Source organism: Gorilla gorilla, chromosome 18 (genome assembly GCF_029281585.2).
Source record: "Gorilla gorilla gorilla isolate KB3781 chromosome 18, NHGRI_mGorGor1-v2.1_pri, whole genome shotgun sequence".
Classification (NCBI taxonomy): Eukaryota; Metazoa; Chordata; class Mammalia; order Primates; family Hominidae; genus Gorilla; species Gorilla gorilla.
The window spans coordinates 10,394,729-10,410,530 of NC_073242.2; the positions used below are offsets into that span (position 1 = coordinate 10,394,729).

Genomic DNA, 15,802 nt, shown 5'->3' on the forward strand with positions numbered 1-15,802 from the left:
TGCAATTGTATGATGTCTGACCCCTCTGTCCAACTCCCATTGAATATCTATGAATGCCCTTCGTTAAGCAATGTGCATGGGAGGGCTGGTATAGACGTATTTGCTTTGTTCAGAAGGCAAAAAGACTATCCTCTCGGCTCAGTTTTGAATTCACAAGATTGCTAATCATTGATCGTAACAGCTCTAATTTACTGAAAACTGACAATTATGTAGCCATTTCCTTTACATGGATTATCTCATTTAATCCTCATGATAAAGGTCATGGTATTGCCTCATTACAGATGAGGACATGGGTCCAGGAAGTTAAACCACTTACTTGAATTCTCCCAAAGTACAAATGGCCCAACTAGGAGTTCAGTCCATGTAATTAAGACTGTGCTCTTAACCAGTCTCCTAAACTCTGTGGGACTAGGTCTCTATTCCTCAGACATTCTTTTCTTTGTGATAGTTTCTCCTCTCATTCTACACATATTTTATCTTATTTGTGAGGGAAGAGTCAGAAAGCAGCACTAGACTTCAGTTCCTCTCTCCTTTCTTTTCCTCCCTTTACTCCTATCCAATCAGGACAATATAAGTTGTACTTAAGATTTGTGGAAAATATTTTTTATGAAATCTAGATGCGTAAAGCAAAACAGGTGCAGCAATGAAAAGATGAGTCATTTTCAGTAGTTCTTGATACCTAGTAAATGTTATCAGAATGTGTTATTAGGTTGTGTTTCCTCGCTTGAGCCCAGGAGTTTAAGACTGGCATGGGCAACACAGTGAGACTCTGTTTCTATAATTTTTTTTTAAAGTAGCCTGTTGTGGTAGCACGGTGTATGCCTTTGTTCTCAGCTACTTGGAAGACTGAGGTGGAGGGATCACTTGAGCCAGGGAAGTCAAGGCTTCAGCGAGCCATGATTAAACAACTGTATACACTCCAGCCTGGGCAGCAGAGTGAGACCCTGTCTCAACAACAACAACAACATCAACAACGAAAACCAAACTGGTGGCTTATTGCTAGATGCACATGGTTTAATAGAAAGGGTATGGTTTGGGAGTTAAGTACACTTGCCTCCTACCCAACTCAGCCAATCACCAGTGGGTTCATATTGGTGGAATTACTTAAACTCTAAACCTGGTTACTTAGTGCCGTCAGCTAGGGAGCTTGTACCTACTTTTCAGGGCTTTACTTTTAAGGATTGGAAAGTTGTAAATAGGTAAATGGATAGATATTTTTCTATCTTAGTCTCTGCAGTGCCTGTCGGAGACTAAATCTTCAGAGTATACATATTTCAACAGTTATTTATTTGGAGACGTTTGAGTGGCAGCTACTGTTGTCTCTTTTAACTATTTCTCGCCCCATGGATGTGACTTGTATTTGCTTATGTCCCATTGCATGGCTAAAATAACTTGAAACAGAAGTTATGTAACATTGGATAGATCAGAAAATGTTTGGGTAACAATGCTGAGACTCTCTCAGATGCCTAGGGTTGCATTTCCCCTAGAAGCTGAATTTGGTTATGAAAAGCCCCAGTTCAGGAGTCTACCATGGTAGTTCCCAAGTGGCATGGGTGGTGATCTGTGGTTCCTCTCCCCCTGTGGAGAACACAGACATGAGGAAATGAATCCTTGAGCTGGAGCACTGGTTACATAATTCACAGGACCTCCTCCTGAGACCTCTAGAAATAAGCAGATGGTTGAAGAATGAGGTAGTTTTTGTTGTCATTTTTTTTGCCTTTTGCTTTAATTTTTGGAATAATTATGTTTACTTTCCTAGTTGGGCTGCTCAGGTGAATTAACTCTTCTTTTTGAAAGGGATTTAGGAATTTCAGCATGGTTACCCAAATATTTTTCTGATCTACCAAGTATTACACAACTTCTGCTACAAATTATTTTAGCCATGCAAGGAGACATAAATACAATTTATGTCCATGTTGTTACCATGGAAAACCAGTTTATTTTATTTTATTAATTTTTTAAATTTTATTTTTCCATAAGTTATTGGGGTACAGTTGGTATTTGGATACACGTGTAAGTTCTTTAGTGGTGATTTGTGAGATTTTGGTGCACCCATCACTGCATCATATTGTCTTTTATCCCTCACCCCTCTACTCTTCCCCCCAAGTCCCCAAAGTCCATTGTATCATTCTTATGCCTTTGCATTCTCATAGCTTAGCTCCCACATATCAGTGAGAAAATATCATGTTTGGTTTTCCATTCCTGAGTTACATCACTTAGAGTAATAGTCTCTAATCTCATCCAGGTCATTGCAAATGCTGTTAATTCATTCTTTTTCATGGCTAAGTAGTATTGCATCATATATATACATACCTCAGTTTCTTTATCCACTCATTGAGTGATGGGCATTTGGACTGGTTCCACGATTTTGCAGTTGTGAATTGTGCCACTATAAACATGCATGTGCAAGTATCTTTTTCAAATAATGACATCTTTTCATCTGGGTAGATACCCAGTAGTGGGATTGCTGGATCAAACGGTAGTTCGGTAGTTCTACTTTTAGTTCTTTAATGAATCCCCACACTGGGAAAACCAGTTTAGAAGGACAGGTTGTGATTTGTAGCAGGTGGTGGTTCTGACCATGTATGGAATGCTGTATTCATACATCTGAATTCCAGATGTGGATATCCTGGAAAGTGGGATACCTAGAGTCTGAGGCAATTGATTTGGAGCCCAGGTATAGACTTAGCAGGGAGGGAGTGCCGTGATGGATTGGTGATGTCTGCTGTGAAGGTAGCATTGGGAAGCGACAGCCTGTGTGCCCTGTATTCGCCACTTATCCCTGACATGGGAACCGTCTGAAAAGAGGAGCCTCATTTAAGCAGTATTCAGTGGACATCTACCATGTGTCAGATACTTCAGTGGGCAGTGAAAAATCAGTTCTGAGTAAGATAGTCCCTGCCTTCATTGGGTTTACAATAGAAGAAACAACAGAGGCAAAGCTATAAAGAATATTGGCAAGAATGATGGATATTTGGCTATAGGTCAAGCAAAAAATAACTCAATGTAATTTGAATAAAGGGTTATGATATTTTTGCATTTCCCCATATTTCTTCTGACAAAAGTTCACTTGTGATTATCCCTACCCTTATATATTATTTATAGATTTCTTGTTTAGAAGTATAAAAATGCATCAGGTTTATCTGTTGTTTAAATTATCAGGTAAAGACTAGAAGAAATATTGCGCCTGCATGTAAGTGTGCGTCACAGTATTAAAATAGAATTCAAATATTTGAAAGTTAAAAAGAACAGACATGTTATTCCTTGTCCAGTTCAGATGGCCAAAACAGCTACTACGTGGTGGCTATGAACTTTCTGGAAGTCATTGCTGCTCAACATCAGTTTTAAATCTGGACTCTGCTTCTAGGATGTGTTTTCTTGCCTGAGGCTCATTTGATGTGAGGGCTTAGCAAATAAATACAGTTGGGAAGAGTGAAGAGTGTTAATCAGGTTCAATATAGGCTAGGCTTTTTCCTCAAAATGTCCCAGAGCCTTAGGTTGGATGAATGTCTAGGTACACAAATGATATATGGGATTTAAATAATAGTCCATTTATTAATAAGAGGAAAGGTATCTTATATCAAGATTGTTTATATTTCATTTAGTTAACTCCTTTTATTTAGGACATTGCAGACTTTTCCTAAACAAAATTTACTATAATATTTTAGAGATGGGGGAAGCCATGAAGCCTAAGTTACGTTTAAAAATTTGTTTAATAAGACAATGAGTAAACATTCCCTAGCACAATGCTTGACCCAGAGAAAAGTGCTAAATAAATTCTAACTATTGCCACTGGGAATAATAATGTGTGTCTACAACAGAAAACAAAAACACAAAGGACTTGTCTTTTTTTTTTTCCAGTAATTCTTAAAAAAAAAAAGTCAGGCATTTTCCTCTTGTCAAGATGGTGTAATAGGAACCAGATTTAACCTCTCATCTTAAATGACTGTATGATGATCAAAACACATGAAACAATGGTTTGCATAACACTGTACATCAAATAGTAATGGACAGCAATCCTTGCCAGGAGCAAAGGACGTGAGTCCTTTGATTGCCCCAGCTTACTGCCTTAAGAGTTTCCATAAAGAGAGGAGGGAAACTCAGGTGAAGCCTGGAGTACTCCCTGTATTGAGGAAGTGGAACTGAGGGTCCGGGGAGCAAGGCACCTGTCATTCTGAGTATAGAGCATCAGAGTGGAGAGTAAGAGCCCAGGAGAGTATTTATAGGAATTCTGAATATGTATGTATCGAATAAAAGAGCTGTAAAATCTGTGAAGCAAAAACATATAGAACATAAAAAACAGATATATAAACCCACAATTATAATTGTAAACCTAAACATCCATCTCACAACAATTTATAGAATGACTGTATAGGACATAAGGAAGGATAGAGAAGAACTCACCACCATCAACCAACAAGATGTCATCGACAATTACAGAACCCTTTACCCCAAAAGAGCAGAATACACATTCTTTTAAGGAGCCCATAGAGCATATACCTTGAGAGACCATGTCCTAGGCCATAAAATAGACATCAGCAAATGTAAAGACAGTGAAATCTTGGGGTGTGCTCTCTGACAACAGTAGAATCAAACTAGAAATTAATACATAAAGAGAACAGGAAAAAAATCCCAAACACTTGGAAGCTAACCAGTAAACTTCTCAGTAATCCATGAGTTGAAAATGAAGTCTCATAATACATTTTAAAAATGACATTGAACTTAATGAAAATAAACATACAATGTATCAAAATGTGTGTGTCGCAGCTAAAGCAGTCATTAGAGGGAAATGTATAGCCCTAAATGCTTTCAATTTAAAAATGACAATTCTAAAATCAATAATGTAAGCTCCCACTTCAAACAAAAATAGGGAAAGAAGAGCTAAATAAACTTAAAGCAAGCAGCAGAGAGGAAATAATAAAAATTGGAGCAAAAGTCAATGAAATTGAAAACAGAAAAACAAGAGAGAAATGCTAGTTCTTTAAAAATGTGGAAGAAAATGGCAAACTTCTAGTAGGGATGATAGAAAAAAAAAAGAAGGGAATAATTACCCATATCAGGAGAGAAGCTGAGAATATTACTGTAGACCCTGCAGACATTAAAAGGATAATAAGAGACTACTCTGAACAGCTCTGCACTTACACATTTGACAGCTTAAACCAATTCCCTTGAAAAGCACAAACTACAATTTACCCAATATGCAATAGATTATTTGAATGACCCTATAACTATTAAGGAAATTGAATTCATAATTTAACACCCCCCTCCCCCCACCCCAAGGGAATCTCCAGTCTAAATGGTTTCACTGGAGAATTCTACCCATATTTTTAAAACATTTAACACCAATTCTTCAAAATATCTTTTAGAAAATAGAAGGTGGGCCAGGTGGGGTGGCTCATGCCTGTAATCCCAGCACTTTGGGAGGCTGCAGTGGGCGGATCACTTGAGGTCAGGAGTTCGAGACCAGCTTGGCCAACATGGTGAAACCCCATCTCTACTAAAAATACAAAAATTAGCTGGGCGTGGTGGCAGGTGCCTGTAGTCTCGGCTCCTCGGGAGGCTGAGGCAGGAGAATTGCTTGAACCCGGGAGGCAGAGGTTGCAGTGAGCCAAGATTGCACCACTTCACTCCAGCATGAGTGACAGAGCAAGACTCTGTCTTAAAAATAAAAGGTGGTGGTACACATTCCACTTTATTTTATGAAGCCATTACACTCTGGTCACAAAACTGGACAAAGAAAGTAACAAAAGAAACAAGAAAACTACAAGTCAATATCCCTGATAAATATAGAATTCACACTATTTAAAACATTTTCAAATAGAATCTAACAATATATAAAAAGACTTATGCACCCCAACCTAATGAGGAATAGTCCAGTAATAGAATACTAATTCAGTATTTGAAAATCAATTGATGTTATTCGCTATACTGATAGGTTCAAGAAGAAAAATCACATGCTCACATTAGTTGATGCAGGAAAAAATTTGACAAAATTGATACACAGCCAGAACTCTCAGAAAAAAATAAGAATAGATAACAGTTTTCTTAACTCGATAAAGGACATGTGCAAAAAACCTACATCTAATATTGTGTATAATGGTACAAATGAATGATTTCCTCTTAAATATAGGAAGAAGACACCACTGCTATTCAACATAGTAGGGAATTTTAAACAGTGGAATAAGACAAGAAATATAAATAAAAGGCATACAGATTAAAATAAAGAAATAAAGCTATCCTTATTTGTGGATTCCATGGTTATAGAGAAAACACCAAAAATTTAAAACTCACACACATTTTGTGGACTGACAAGTTAGCTCACCAAAGTCACAGGATATGAAATCACATTGCAAAAAACAGTTTCTAAATTTCTTACAGTAAACAGATAAAAACAACTTAAAATACAATACCATTTTAATCACCCAGAAAAAAGGGAAATATTTAGGTGTGCATCTAACAGGACTTGTATGCTGAAAATTATCAAATGCTGATGAAAAAGGCCAAGTTGTAAATAGATGGAAAAGCACAGTGTGTTCATGGATTGAAAGACTCCACTTTGTAAAGTTGCCATCTCTGCTCAAATTGATACGCAGATGTAATGCAGTCATTTCAAAATATCAGCAGATTTTTAAAAAATAAATATAGACAAGATTATCTCAAAATTTGAATAGAAAAGCAAAGAAACTAGAGTAGTTAACACAATTTTGAAAAATAAGAATCAGGTGGGACAAATCAGTCTACCTAGTTTCAAGACGTTATATAACTCCAGTCATCATCACTATGTGGTATTTGCTTAGATGTAGACACCTAAATCAATGGAAGGGAAGAGAAGACACTGAAATAGCCCCAGACAATAATGACCAACTGATTTTTGCCAATAATGCAAAAGCAATTTAATGGGGGAAGTACAATCTTTACAACAATGGTGCTGGAACAATTGGCTATTTATAGGCAAAATAATAATAATAAATAATAAATCTTGACCTAAACTTCACATCTCATAAAAATTAGCTCAAAATGGATTGTAGGTTAAATTGAAAACATAAAACTATAAAACTTTCAAGCAATCCTATAGGAAAAAAATGTTTTCAACTTAGAGCTTGGTGACGTGCCACCAAGGGTCTATAAAAGAAAAAAATGATAAATTAGACTTCCTCAAAATTTGGCTGGGCGCAGTGGCTCATGCCTGTAATACCAGCACTTTGGGAGGCTGATAGGTGGATAACCTGAGGTCAGGAGTTCGAGACCAGCCTGGCCAACATGGCGAAACCCTGCCTGTACTAAAAATACAAAAGTTAGCCAGGCAAACTTTGGTGGTGCACATCTGTAATCCCAGCTACTTGGGAGGCTGAGGTAGGAGAATCGCTTGAACTGCGGAGGTGGAGGTTGCAGTGAGCCGAGATCATGCCACTGCACTCCAGCCTGGGTGACAGAGCGAGACTCAGTCTCAAAAAAAAAAAAAAAATTAAAGATGTGGTCTCTGAACAATCCTGTTAAGATATTCGAAAGAAAAGCTATAATGTGGAAGAAAATACTTCTGCAAATTTCATATTTAATAAAGAATTAATATCTATAAATTTATAAAGAAGTAAAATGGTGGTTACCAGAAACTGGAAGGGTAAAGGGTTAGAGAAATGTTTGTCAAAGGATACAAAGTTTTAGTTAGATAGGAGGAATAAGCTCAATAGATCAATCGTACAACATAGTGATAGATTGTAGTTAATAATTGTGTATTATATTCTTGAAAATCATTAACAGAGTAGATTTTAAATGTTTTCACCACAAAAATTATAAGTGTGTGTGGTTCTGCATATGTTAATTAACTTGAGTTAGCCATTCTACAGTGTATACATTTTTCAAAACATCATGTTGTACGTGATAAATATGTACAATTATTATTGTCAATTTTAAAATGTCAAAGAGTGAAAACCAATCCATTTAGAAAATCTTTTTAAAGTGACTTGAAGAAATATTTTACCAAAGAGGACATATGGAGGCAATCAAGAACATGGAAAGAATTCGGCATTACTAGCTATTAGGGAAATGCAGATTAAGAATATAATAAGATATCATTATACACATGTTAGAACAGATAAAATTTAAGATAGAAACAATATCAAGTATTTACAAGGACGCATAGAACGTGTGTCTCTCATATACTGATGATGGCAATGCAAAATGACACAACTCTTCTGGCAAATTGTTTGTAGTTTCTTAAAATAAATAGACATTTACCAGTGAGTCAACAATTCACATTTCTGGACATTTATTCCACAGAAATGAAAGTTAATGTCCCCGAAAAACCCCAGAAACCTATACACAATTATTGTCAGCAGTTTTATTTCTGAGTCAAAAACTGGAAACAACCAAAATATCTACAGTAGGTGAATGGTTAAAGAAATTGTGAGATACCTGTACTGTGAACTACTATTCAGCAATAAAAACTGAATGAACTATCGATATACACAACACCTGTGATGAATCTCAAGGGCACAATGTTGAATGAAAATTAAAACAGTCTCAAAAGGTTATAGATTATACAATGTCATTTATATAACACTTTCACCATGAGAGAAGTATAAAGATTTGGTCATAGTTGCCAGTATGGTGGGAGAAAAAAAGATGGGTAGAACTATAAAGGTACAGCATGAAGGAGAAATCTGTGGTGAATTAGTTCTGTATTGTATTGTGGTGGTAGTTACAGAAATCTATACATGTAATAAAAGGGGTTAAACTTATACAAACATACTTTATCAATGTCAATATCATATAGTACAATATGATATTATAGTATCATAAGATGTAACAAATGGGTTACCAATGTCACTAGCAGGATAGGGAAACAAGACTTCTCTGTACTGTCTTTACAACTGTCTGTGTATTTGTAATATTTTCAAAATAAGTTATAAAGATTTCCCTTTTATAGTGTTACTGTAAACCCTTAAGTTCCCACTAAAAAGGTGAAATGTAGAGTTATAGCTCATAAGCCAGCAAAGGAAATAGAATAATAAAAATTTTCAATTATTGTGAAACAAGGCAGAAAAAAGAGGAAAAGGGAAAGTTGGGACAAATGAAAAACGAATAGATTATAGGTTTAAACCTTATTATATCAATCACATTAAATATTAATGTTCTAAATATACTCAGTTCAAAGGCAGAGATTGTCAGAGTTAATAAAAATAAGATCAAATTATAAGCTGTGTTATAAGAAGCACACTTTAAATATAAAGACACAAATATGTTGATAAGGATGAATGGTAGTGCACACCTGTAATCCCAGCACTTTGGGAGGCCAAGACAGGAGGATACCTTGAGCCCAGGAGTTTGAGACCAACCTGAGCAACATGACAAGACCCCATCTGTACAAAAAATTTAAAAATTTAACTGAGCATGGTGGTGCATGTCTGTAGTCCCAGCTACGTCGGAGGCTGAGGTGTCAGTATCACTTGAGCTTGGGAGGCTGAGGCTGCACTGGGCTGTCATCACACCACTGTACTCCAGCCTGCACTCCACTGCACTCAGGGCAAAGCAACACCCTGTCTCAAAAGGAAAGAAGGAAGAAAAATAAATAAATAAATAAATATTCATTATTTTTTTCATGTGTTTTGACTATTTAAAAAATCATGTTCATTTATTTCTGATTATTTGTAACACATTTTCCTATACATTAATTAAGGATATTAACCATTCATCTATGATATATACAGTAAATGATTTCCCAGTTTTTCATTTGTGGTTTAATTTTGTCAATGTTATCTTTTCAATATATAAAGCAAGTGGTGTGTTTGCATGTTTAAATAAAGTGTATTTCTTTCCTTTAAAAAGTAATAAAGATACAGAATGCGATCACTAATCTAAAGAATACTGAAGTAACTATACTGATATCACACAAATGGATTCTAGAGGAAAATACATCAGGGATAAAGAAGGTAATTTCGCAATGGAAAAGGTGACTTAATCAAGAAGACATTAAATATTTATGCACCTCAGCTTTAAAATACATGAAACAAAACTGATGGAATGGCAAGGAGAAATAGCCAAAGATTTCAGTGCTAGTCTCTCAATAACTGACAGAATAAATAGCTAGAAAATTATTAAATATATAGATTTGAATAGTAGTATTAATTAATTTGCCTTAATTAATGACTGTAGAACCCTCTATCCTAAAATAGCAGGATACATATTGTTTTCAAGTACATAAGGAAATGTTATCAAGAAAAGAGCTATTCTGGACTGAACTATTTTTTTTTAATCAATGAATTTAAGAGAATTGAAGTTATTTCTCCAATCGCAGTGGAATCAAACTAGAAATAAATGACAGAAATATAAAATGAAAATCTCCAAACACTTGGAGAATAAGCCACACTTTAATAAATAACCTGTGGATCAAAGAGAAAATCTAAATGGAAATCAAAATAAACAGTGACCTGAACAAAAATATACATAAGACATATCAGATTTTGCGTAGTGTTATTAAACAATGCTTGAAGAGAAATTCATAGCATTAAATACCCATATTAGGATAGTGAAAAATGCTCTTAAATCACTTATTTTATCTTCTGCCTTAGAAAAATAGAAAAAGAAGGTGAATTAAATTAAGTAGAAGATAGGAAATAAAGATCAGAGTTGAAATCAATAAAACAGGTAGTAGGCCAAAAATGGAGGAAATCTTTGAAACCAAAAGCTGCTGTTTTGAGAAAATTAGTAAAATCAATACAGTTTTAGCCAGGCTTAGTAAAGTTAAGGAGAAGATACAAATTACCAATATCAGTATAGAAAGAGGAGGCATCACTACAGATTCTATAGGTATTAAAAGAAAAAATAAGATAATATTATGAACAACCTTATTTCATGATATTAAGATTTAAGGGTGAAATGGGTAAATTCCTTGAAAGAGATCTAAGAAAGCTCACTAAAGAAAAAATAGATCATCTGAATTTCCTGATAAATATCAAATAAATTAAATCTGGAGTTGAAAATCTTCCCACTAAGAAAATTCCAAGCCCAGATGACTTTGCTAATAAACTTTACAAAACATTTCTTTCAGAAAATGGAAAAGGAAATTATATTTCCCAATCCATTCTATGAGGCAACGATTACTGTAATACCAAAACCAGGAAAAAATTCACAAGAAAAAACCTCCGAAACCACAGACTAGTCTTCCTCATGAATACCTATGTGAAAATTCTAAAACAACAAGCAAATGAAATCTATTGATACATGAAAAGGATACTATATATCAAGAATGAGCAGATTTTGTTTTAGGATTGAAAAGATGCCTTAACATTTGAAAATCAATTTATGAAATACACGATATTAACAACAAAATGTGAACCAACACAATTATTTTAATAGATGCAGAAAAGGCATTTGACAAAATCCAAAATGGATTCTAGTTTTTTAAAAAGCTCAGCAAGAATGGAAGATAAATTGGTCAATATGATAAAAGGCATCTATAGAAAATGTATAGCTAATATCATGCTTAATGAGGAAATACTGGTGTTGCCCCCAAGATTGGGAACAAAGCAAGGATTTATGTTTTCACCACTTCCCTTTCACATTATTTTAGCCAGTGATAATGAGCAAGAAAAGGAGGTAAAAGGCATCTGTTTAGAGAAGAAAAAAACTGTCTTTATTCATAGGCAGCGTGATCATCTGTGCATAAAATTTTATGCTCTCTAAAACAGAAAGCCACTGGAACTTAGAAATGAATTTATCAAGTTGCAGGATGCAATATCAATATATGTAATTCAATTATATTTTTATATATTACACAAATTGGAAATTAAAACTTAAAAATATCATTTGCAATAGCGTTTTAAACAGTGAAATACTTAGAGGAACAAATCTGATGGAAGATATGCCAGTCCTATACCCTTAAAACTACAGAACAACTGAGAGGAGTTGAAAGAGACTTAAATATGTGAGCATACAGGCCAATATCGTGTGTAGGTTGAAAGACTTATCTTAGTCTCCCCTAATTGATCTATAGATTCAACACAATGCCAATCAAACCCCGGCAGGCCTTTTTTTTCAATAAAAACTGCCAAACATATTCTGAAATTCTTATAGAAATGGAAGTCAACTTGAATGGCCAAAATATCTTTGAAAAAAACAATTTGGGAAGATGAATACTGTGTGATTTCCAGACTTAATGGAAAGCTACAATAATCAAGAAAGTGGTGCGCTGGGCATGGTGGCTCACACCTGTAATCTCAGCACTATGGGAAGACGAGACAGTTGGATCACTTGAGCCCAGGTGTTCAAGACCAGTCTATGCAACATGGCAAACCCTCATCTCAACAAAAAATACAAAAAATTGCCGGGCATGGTGGCACATGTCTGCAGTCCCTAGCTACATGGGAGGCTGAAGTGGGGGGGATCACCTGAACCTGGGAAGTTGAGGCTGCAGTGACCTGTGATTGTGCCACTGCACTTCAGCCTGAGTGACGAGTGAGACACAGGTGTCAGGGGAAAAAAAAAAGTGTTGTTGTCTTATTAATCCTTAACTATTATTAATTAATTGAAAGTTTACATAGGGCAGAAAAGTGAAATATTGATACATATAATCAATATTTATATATTTATAAGCCAAAGGTTGCTAGTGATCCCAAGTCTGTTATAGGAATGTGAGATTTTATTAAGCATATCAACTCAAATGTTGATGTCCAGTTCATAGAAAGTCCATCTCCTAGCAGTCTTCTCAGTATATTGGGAGACTTCAGCAGGTGTCTCACTTGGGCTCAAACTAAAATCTCATCTCTCCTGTGGAGCTATACTACTGTGCAGATATCCCCTCACCACAGATTACTGAGGTGTTAGCCTACCGAAGTCCTAGCAGACCTCTGCAGAACGCCTCACGGTACCATAGCAGGTCCCTGTACCATGCCAAATGGGAGATCCTTAAATTATCTTACTGGTTGGCCAGGCGCAGTGGCTCACGCTTATAACCCCAACACTTTGGGAGACTGAGACGGTCAGATCTCAAGGTCAGGAGTTCGAGACCAGCCTGACTCACATGGTGAAACCCCATCTCTACTAAAAATATACAAATTAGCCTGGCATGGTGGTGTGTGCCTGTAATCCCAGCTACTCAAGAGGCTGAGGCAGGAGAATTGCTTGAACCTAGGAGGTAGAGATTGTAGTGAGCCAAGATCGCCCCATTGCCCTCCAGACTGGGCGACAGAGTGAGACTTAGTCTCAAAAAGAAAAAAAAAATCTGTCAGTCTGTCTGTCTGTCTGTCTGTCTGTCTGTCTGTCTGTCTGTCTGTCTGTCTGTCTGTCTATCTATCTATCTATCTATCTATCTATCTATCTATCTATCTATCTATCTATCTATCTATCTGTCTTACTGGTTTACTTGTTGTCACCTGGGATATGTAAGAAGCCTGTTGGGGCAGTATTCACATAATCTCTGTTAAAAGTGGTATTTTTAGTATCTTCTATGGGTCTTCTCTTTAAACATCTCAGATATTGTCTCTTGTATAAAAAGAAAAGGTTGCTATCCCAAACCACGCCTACTATGTCCTTCTGATTGCTGCCTTTTTTGCACAAGCAGAAATACGTCTTCTGGGCACCATCCGCTTCATGGCCAGCAACTTGTGCAAAGAGATTCCTGGGAGTTGTCAATCTACATGCTCATAGATGTCTGAATTGTAACTTATCCTCAGTCCCTACCCGCCATCCAGAGTCATTTTTCTGACATAAAACTTTCATAGGCAATCCATACCTTATGGCTTCACCATTGTAAAACTGGTGGAAAGCACAACACGGTATCAACTTCAGCATCATGAGGATTGGCCTTTGTTTTCTAAATCCTTTCTCTTTTGAAATGCACCTGTTATACAAGACTTAGGTTGTGTAATTGGAAGGATTGTTCACCCGTAGTGACACCGTTATTTATTGAACCATTTTACTGATACTTTTTTGTGTTAACTGAACTTGTATATGTAATTATTATCTGGTAGGATCTTTTTTTTTCCTAGCGTTATTTATGGCATGATTTACTAGCATCTCATTAGGCAATAAATGCATATTTAATTGGATATCCTTATGGGTTCAGTACCATGCTGTGCATAAATACCAGAAGTATACAGACCCAGCCTTCTTTTCTCTTTCTCTCTCTCTCTCTACACACACACACACACACAAATACATACACACACATATATACATACACATACACATATAACTATATACATATGTATGTATGTATGAGCACAAATTATTTGGGGTGGGCAGTGTGGCTCACACCTATAATCCCAACACTTTGGAAGGCCGAGGCAGGAGGGTTGCATAAGCCCAGGAGTTCAAGACCAGTCTGGGCAACACAGCAAGATCCTGTCTCTCCAAAAAATAAAGATAAAAAATTAGCTGGCCATGATGGCATGCATTTGTAGTCCCAGCTTGGGAGGTTGAAGTGGATCTCTTGAGCCCAGAAGTTCGAGGCTGTTGTGAGTTATAATTACACCACTGCACTCCAGCCTGAGCAACAAGGCAAGATCCTGTCTCAAACAAAACACCGAATTATTTGGAGTATATAGAATTTGAACTTGTTATGCATGTATGAACAGAATTTATTTGGAGTATATAGAATTTGAACTTGGCTTAGATGTATGATGAATTCTCAGAGGTTATGATTAATTATCTTTACCTTTCATTCTATAAGATTTTATTGAATACCTCCTAGATGCTAGAATTTCAGCAATGAGCAAGACTGATAAGGTCTTTGTCTAAGGAGGAACATAGACCCCATAAAATTAGTGTTACAGTTCTTTCAGAATTTGTCTAGCAACCTTTCTGGTTTTTGCTAGAAAGCTCTCTCATAATTGATAAAATGTTTTTGAAAGGGAAGAATTAAAAATCATGGGATTAAATGACAGGAGGAGCCAATCTGGGTATTCATAAAATGACTGATATTTCTGTCCACTGTTGAGTGAAAAGTATTGGAAACCAACATTCATTGAGCAACTACTAGGAAGGCCAGATGGCATTCGAGAGAAAAAGTTATGGTCTCAGGCATATCTGAGTTTGGATCCTGCTCTGCTATGCATTCCAGGCAAGATCGTGTTTTGGCAAGTTGTCTGTCCCATCTGAGCCTGGGTTCCTCATTGGTACAGAAAGTCAGTAATGGCATCAACCCAATTAAATGAGAGAACAGATGCACACAGGATGCATTCCACACAGCGCCTGGTTCATAATAAGTGCTCAGGACATGAGTGCCACCATCCTTCCCCCAAGGAGGCATGAGATGGACCCTGGTTCTTGCTGTTATGGTTACTCAGGCAATTTATACTCATAACCGTCCGGGGAGGTAGGACTCATGTTTTCCCCACTTTCGAGATAAGGATACTGAGGTTCTGGGGATTTGAACTAACCTGTCTTTGACTTCATATCCAGCAGGCAGCCATGCCGATTTCAAAGCTCCTTCTCTTTTCATTCATTGCACCGTTTATTGACCTCATATACATTCTTCATCTCCTGGAGTGTCTCTCCTAATCAGTACATCAGGGGTAACAAATCTTAGTGACCTCAGTGAATAATAAGCCCAAAGAATTGCAGTGCACAGATTCTTGCTTAAGAATAACAGCGACTTGGAAAGGTTTTCAGTGTTAACACAGCAGCCTTATGATTAAAATCACTGGAGAATGTGATGTAAAATGTTTTTATTTTGTCTTGCTTTCTGTTTCCCTTGAAATAATAGTCAGCAGGAAACACATTTCTGAAAGACTTCTCCATCTCTACATCCTCAGAATACAATAAGGGCCAAGCTGACTGTGTCAGGGTGTTCAGAGTTAGTAGG

At 36.4% G+C, this 15,802-nt stretch overlaps 1 protein-coding gene and 1 non-coding gene across 12 annotated transcripts in view; both read left to right on the forward strand.

Annotated features, from left to right (window-relative positions):
- RBFOX1 (RNA binding fox-1 homolog 1) overlaps window positions 1–15,802 on the forward strand; it is a 2,483,553-nt gene that overhangs the window by 1,506,023 nt on the left and 961,728 nt on the right. The window lies entirely within an intron of this gene.
- LOC115931124 (U7 small nuclear RNA) lies at window positions 14,761–14,822 on the forward strand. Its single transcript, XR_004067678.1, has one exon. It is a non-coding gene; the product is annotated as a U7 small nuclear RNA (small nuclear RNA).